Genomic DNA, 7,288 nt, shown 5'->3' with positions numbered 1-7,288 from the left:
TAATATACGCGAGTGTAAATTATTTATTGTCGAATGATAAAAACTCATTTAAAAGTAAATGTTTCTTTTCTTTTCTTTTCTTTTTTTTTTTTTTTATCGACACGACCGAATGACGCGAACAGTTTTATATTAAAATTATGATATATAGAAGAAGACAAAATAAATAATAATAATGATATTTTAAATTAGTCGAATATTATTGGATAGTTTTCCTTGTTATCAATCGTTAACTATTGGTCATCATTAAACGTTAATTACTGAGTCGTGGTTCATAAAAATATATAGAACGAATCGATCGTTATATTTAGAACAACTGAACGAAAAAAAGATAGTGAATATTTTTTTTGTATTATAAAATTACGAATTCAAAAAAAGAAAATATAGAAATAAGTAAACGTTTATAATTTCTAATTAAATATTTTTCTTATGTGAGACTACTAGAATTAAAATAAAAAAATTGTTTACAAAAGGAAACGTTTATAATTTCTAATTAAATATATTTTGTCGAATTACCAAACTGCAATATCAACGAAGAAAAAAAAATTAAAAAAAAAACGAAAAAATATGAAATAATATTTGTCTATGTCCAATTATAAATGAATCAAAAGAATTTCGAGTAGATTGTAGAACCCAATCAAAAGCATACTTATTTCAATTAAAGCTTAACTCAATCCGTTGTCTAGGAAAATAATGTGTCAATGTAAATTCGTTCTACTCTGAGTAATACATTGTATTTTAGTAATTTTCATAAAAACTATGTATCTTTTTGGAATAAGAAATTGTATTTATAATAAACGAACTAAATATCAAGAGAGACAAAAAATAAAGGATCCTATAAACGTGATGTAAAGGAAGACGAAGAAAAAGAAAAAGAAATAGAATGATAATACAAAAAAGAGAAGAAATTCTCGCATGAATTTGCATCGAAACAAGTTTCTGAGATAAACAGTTATAGGAAAAAAAGGAGAATAAAAAAAAGAAAAGAAACGTAACATATTTTCTTACCTTTGAGCTCCGTAGTTCACGTCGGAACTTCTATTTCTTCATAATGAAATAGTTTCGTTGATCCTTTAATGGCTTCATCCCCGTTACAATGATTCAATCTCACCTTCCACTTTTTTTTTTATTAATTATATATACATAAGTATATATATAAATATAGATGTATATATATTAAATTTTTTTTTTAATAAAAAATCACTCTCGTTTACCAGATTTTTCTTTTTTTTCTGGAGAAAAATAGTGCAAAAATTAATGTTGCATTTTGGTTTTTTTTTTTTTTGGATGTCTCACGACGTTAAGAAATTCGTGATAATATAAAATGGAGAACGATAGGACGAACACTGTGACACGTGAATAAGAAATTTAATTGGAGAAAAAATAAGAAAAAAAAAAGTAAAACAATAAAGAAAAATGAAATAAACGTATGTAATTATCTAAAGAGAATCCGAAAGACGACGTCGACGACTTGCGCAGACAAAGCGAAGATGAAACTAAGTTAGCAACGAGTCCTACCGAGACGTTTAAACGCACCGCGTTATTTGGCCACTTCACGAACCTCTCCATTCTGGTGACATAACTGAACTCCCACTTCGATTCCTTTCGAAGTCTCCACCCCTTTTACAAAGTCGTAACGTTGCTGGAAAACGGTACACGTTGTATGTAATTGTATGTGTGATTACGCGCGCGCGCGTGCGTACGTATAGGTATGTGTGTGTGGCCAACGTAGAACGTGGGGATGAATGTGATGATCATGATCGAAGAAATAACAGAGCTAGAGAAAGAGAGAGAGAGAGATATTGAATAATTTAATCCATATTTAATATAAAATATCAGTTAATGATAAATATTATTAATATGATTTTAATTTGAATGTTTATGATTTTTTTAATATGTCGAGTTTTGTATGCATCTGTTTATACAATCGCGAAAAATACTTTATATGTCATTTATATGATAACAAAGTTAATGTTAATATGATCGATACAAAAAAAAAAAAAAAGATAATATTTTAATTTATTCAATATGAAATAGAAAATAATATTAAATGGTCAATATCATTGATACAATTTTAATTTAAAAGTTAATGATTTCTTTTATGTTGAATTTTGTATGTTTTTCTATGTTTACTCAATCACGTATTTGTTAGCTTTAATTTATATGAAAAATTAATTTTAAGTTTAAATAGAAAGATTGATCAATTTAATTGATATTTCTTCTTCTTCTTCTTCTTCTTTTTCTTCATTTTATTAGGACTTTGTCCTATTATAATAGCTTTGTTTTATTGCTATTTCTAGGAGAGATTTATTGATATTTAATATGCAATATTAATTAATGATAAATATCACACTAATATATATTTCCAATTAAAAATTTTATAATTTATTCATATTAATATTCTTATATTGAAATTTGTATTCATTTATGTTTACTCAATTGTAATAAGTCATTTACATTTAAGTTATATGATTAGAAATATAATAATTGTTCCATTTATGTGTGCAATTTAGTCGATATTGTTTAAATTTTAATAAGAAAGGCGTATGAAAGAATTTATCTATGTAGGCGTAATTCTTGTTTTATTATAAGTGAAAAATTAAGAGATTATTTTTTTGTTCAATCATGAAAATTTGTACATGTCAAAGAGGTCATTGTGTTTGTTAAAATTGAATTAATGTAAGATTAATTGAAATATTAATTCTTTCTTGTTATCATTGATATACTATCGTTAAATTAGGATTAATAAATTTAGGTATTCGTTTTATGATAACAAAATAATATAAGTACTAAATGTTGAAAAAGCATTACTTCTTATATACTTTATTATGAAACATAAAATAGTTGATTTATGAAGATTTAAAAAATGTGTTAACTACTTAGATACTTAATAATAACTAATTAACAATAGCGTATTGTTAAAAAAAAACATTTATCATTGAAACCACATGATGTGTACATAACAATATAGTATTCTCTAGTACTAATGATATAAAACGATAAAAGAACTTCCATTTTAATTGATGATTCACGTGAACATAATTGGTATGGTCGGAAACGTTTCGTGGAACATAAAAAAAGAAACGTCTTCGGGAAATAAAGAAGAAAGGAGAGAAGAGACAGAGTATTCGAAATTTAGTAAAAAAAACTATTTCGATATTTTCTTTTAAAAGACTATAAAAAAGATATTCAAGATTAGAGACGATTTCTAAAACTTTCGAAATTTTGCTTGTCACTGATAGTATTTATTATCAATGATTTTAAAATTGAGAGAACTTGACATACACGAAAAACATTTCATTTGTTTAATTATAATTAACGAATCAAATGGTTAAATATTATATTTAATTTATTTTTTTTTTTTATTATTAATGACATCATTTTAAATAACTTAATGTTGAACGTTACGTTTTGATATAATATATAAAAATGTAGCATCTGATATATATAATAATAATAAATAATCATGAATAATAAAATTAAATTTCATTTTTAATCTTTCGTCAGCGTGATTATAATTCAAACATTATATTATAAATAAATGCAATTATTTATAAAGATTAAAAGAATTTCTTAATTTCTAATATAATATGTTGATAAAAACTATTTTTTCGGTCAAACTTTAATTGAAAAAAAAGAAAAAAAAAAGACCCGAAACTTGTCAACTCAACTCACGTACTTTATTGAGACGAATATAACTAATTCTTATCTATCAGTAATACACTCCTTGAAAACAAAATCATTAATCAAAAATAATTTAATAAATAATAATAGATGGTTAACCTAGTTAACATTGATAGAAACGTTTCTTTATAAAATAATCTAAAAAAATGTCAAGATAAAATCTTTCAAACCTTTCAACGTTAGGTTGATACTAATTAAAACGATAATTCTTTCTTATTAGCAATGTGTGTACATATTATTGAAAAAATAAATTTAAAAAAGGATGATACATACACACAAAGTTGTTATTCGTCAAAATGTATATGACAAAAATAGATGTAATTGAATTGATATTTACTTTTTAATAATTCATTACGATATATACATACATACATACACGTACATACATACACGTACATACATACACATATATACATATATATATATATACATATATATACAAAAGAAATTGATACATACACATATATACATATATACATATATATACAAAAGAAATTGATTTCAAGGACAAATAACCAATTGATTTTCTGTATAATATGTCTGTACATCCGAGAGAAAGATATAGTTAATGAAATGTTTACATACAATTATGATATAGGTAAATTAATCGTTTAAATCAATGTCCCGTGACTAGTCTTATGACTACTCTCTTGCGCAAACATATTTTGCTTTATAACACGTGTGATAACCGTTTCAAGGTGACAACGTGGTTTTTTTTAAAACCAGTTCCTACCATAAGCCACTTACAAATATGGCAGACCTGGGAAACTTTTGCGAATATGGCGTATGTTTGTATCATTTGTCTCTCTTTTTCACTGTTGTTTTTACGTCAGGTTCTCCCCCACGTGATAATTTTTCCATATAAAACTTTTTATAAGCACTTAAATGTGGAAATAAATATACAGAAAAATGTGTTAAGGTACATTTGTGTATTTAAGTTCTTATTCATTTGCATATTCATTTATTTCCGATCACATGTTCAACCTGTAATCATAGGAAAAAAGAAAGTTTAAAAAATAATATCTTTTCATGGAAATCTGTGGTGACACAGTGGGGGTAAACTTACGAAATGGGAAATCACGAGTTAGTTATATAGCTTGTTTGAAAAAATTTCAGTCTAACAGTAGATTAAAAGCTAATTGGGATCTGCAATTTGTTATCGGATACGATGCTTCCTCGATGATCTTACTTTGCATGATAAATATTTTGTTATCTTTCATTAATCTCGTATATACATAAATATATGTATATGTTGCAGTATATGTATACAATGCGGAGATATAAATGGAGATTAATTTTTAAAACTGAAACATTTTTATTTCCACGAAAATTTGATTCATTATAAATGTAAAATAAATTGAGAAAGAAAGAAAGAAACACTAATTCGAAAGAACATAATTTATGAATATAAATCTAAATATTATTTTTACCAACGAAAGATTAATTTTATTGAATTTATATGAAAATGATGAGAATATAAAAATAACAATTTCATTACATCAATGAAAAGTTAATTTTTTTTTAGAATATATTATAAGAAAAAAAAGATAAAAGTAAAAATAAAGAATGTTATTGCACCGACGAAAGATTAAATTTTATTGAATGTATGTAAAAAAAAAAAAAAAAAGAAAAGAAATAAATAAATAAAATAATAATAAAAAAAAATATAACGAAAGTTTAACAAATGTACTTTTATGCGTAATCTTATCGCGTATATCATTGGGGCCTGCCCTAACGTACGCGCTTTAATAATCGGCTATTGACTGTAATTAATAATCCTTTATTTCTGTTTCACCATAGTATTGAGTATACGTTCACAAGCGTGTAATTGGTTGGAGGTGTAAGTGTTAAAGCGCGTGACTAGTCTCATGACCAGTCTGGTCTCTCACTGGATTATGAAGGTTTTTATTTTGTATCATTGATACTTTCACACGTGCAGACACGCATACGCGCTCAAAGACACATTTTGTGTTCTTATCCATAAATCGATCGATCGATCGATCGATCGATCAATACAAACATTTTGAATAATCTCATAAACAAAATTCATACTTTTCATAATTCATTTTCAGACAAAACGTTAACATCAGATTAACAATATTATTTCTAATTGTCGTTCTTGTTTTCTTCATGCTTTCAACGATTTTTTATCATTTTCATTCATCTCTTATTTTTTACTATATTAACAAAAAAGTAAATTGTTCGTCTTTTTACGGTAATCTTCTTTTTTACGGTAATGATTTATCGTTATCATTTGCCTTTTTTATTTACTTGCTATGTGTATACGTACAAACGGTAATTCTGGTAATCGGGACAGGTTATTGCTCATTTTTAAAGTAAAAATAAAAACAAATGGTAGAGGAAAAAGTCATATGGCATTTATGTCTTAACTTCCTAAGACATTTTTTGTGCGGATAGATCAATGCAACTGTTAGTAACAATTGCACTTTATTTTCTAATCCAACTCAATTTGTTTTAAATCAATCAATCCAAGATAATCGAAATGTAAATACCTTACGAGATATTTAACATTCCAACGCGTTAAAAAGTAAGTACACTAGCGAAAAATATGCTAACGTAAAACAATATAGATACATTATGAAAATTACGTACAAACTAACGTATCGTTAGATAATTATGGTTTATTAATTGTTTACTTAACGTTATCTTTCAATTACTCCTTTTGACGATATTAACTACGAATTTTTAATCTCTTATCGAATTATACTTAATTGCTATCTTTTCCGTGTGACTACAGTTAATGCAATCGTGTAATTAAATACAGTATAATCTTAAGTATTGCAATTGCGAAGTATAACAAACAACAAAACAGATTATAGCAAAAGGATAATAGATTGATGATGAATATTTTTACTTTTTTTCCTTCTTTCATTATCTTCATTTCTTTCTACTTGCATTGATATTATACAGTTAAGATTTGTTAAAATCTATTAAATTAGTTTATTTCTTCTTCGAACAACTTATATTAGTTAGGCACACTTCCGTCGCAGATAAGAAATTATATTTTGAGTTATACTTTCTTAATCACTTTTGTATATTCAATGCTTCTCATAACGCTATACATATCTTTATTATGTATTCATTTTAGTCAAATACAGTTAACCCTCCTATAATACGATTAATTCCTATCACGTTATATAGAAATTTTGTTAAAATTATTATAAATTAATATAAATCAAAGTTAAAGTAAAAAGCAGATTAATTTGTATCGTGCTATAAAAGCACATTTACTGTAATATACTATATATCATCTATATCACATAAATAACTATACTATGAATTAATCAAGTTAAACCAGTTTAATTCATTTCATATTGTATATCACGTTTTATTAATTTTTATTTATTAATTTGTTTATTTTATTATTATCTTTAGATTGTGTGCATCAGGGTTGTATGAGATATAAATAGGATTAAAGATTTAATTTTCTTTTTTTCTTTTATCAATTTACAATCTATCGTTCTTAATTCATTTTTAATATCTAACATTGCACTGTCATTCTATTGATTTTTTATATTTAGTATTAAATAATGTATATCTTTCTTAATACTTTTAATTTGTTCAAGGAGATATATATATATATTTG

General features: G+C 25.0%; 1 protein-coding gene across 1 annotated transcript in view; it reads right to left on the bottom strand.

Annotated features, from left to right (window-relative positions):
- LOC106787460 (sodium-independent sulfate anion transporter) overlaps window positions 1–1,568 on the bottom strand; it is an 11,239-nt gene extending 9,671 nt beyond the window's left edge. The window contains exon 1 of the mRNA XM_014749815.1: window positions 1,006–1,568. The gene's annotated coding sequence lies outside the window, so the exon portion shown is untranslated. The remainder of the gene's footprint in view (window positions 1–1,005) is intronic.
- Between the last annotated feature and the right edge of the window lie 5,720 nt (window positions 1,569–7,288).

Source organism: Polistes canadensis, unplaced genomic scaffold (genome assembly GCF_001313835.1).
Source record: "Polistes canadensis isolate GaletaPanama2010 unplaced genomic scaffold, ASM131383v1 scaffold_101, whole genome shotgun sequence".
Taxonomy (NCBI): Eukaryota; Metazoa; Arthropoda; class Insecta; order Hymenoptera; family Vespidae; genus Polistes; species Polistes canadensis.
This window is presented reverse-complemented; position numbering and strand designations above follow the sequence as displayed.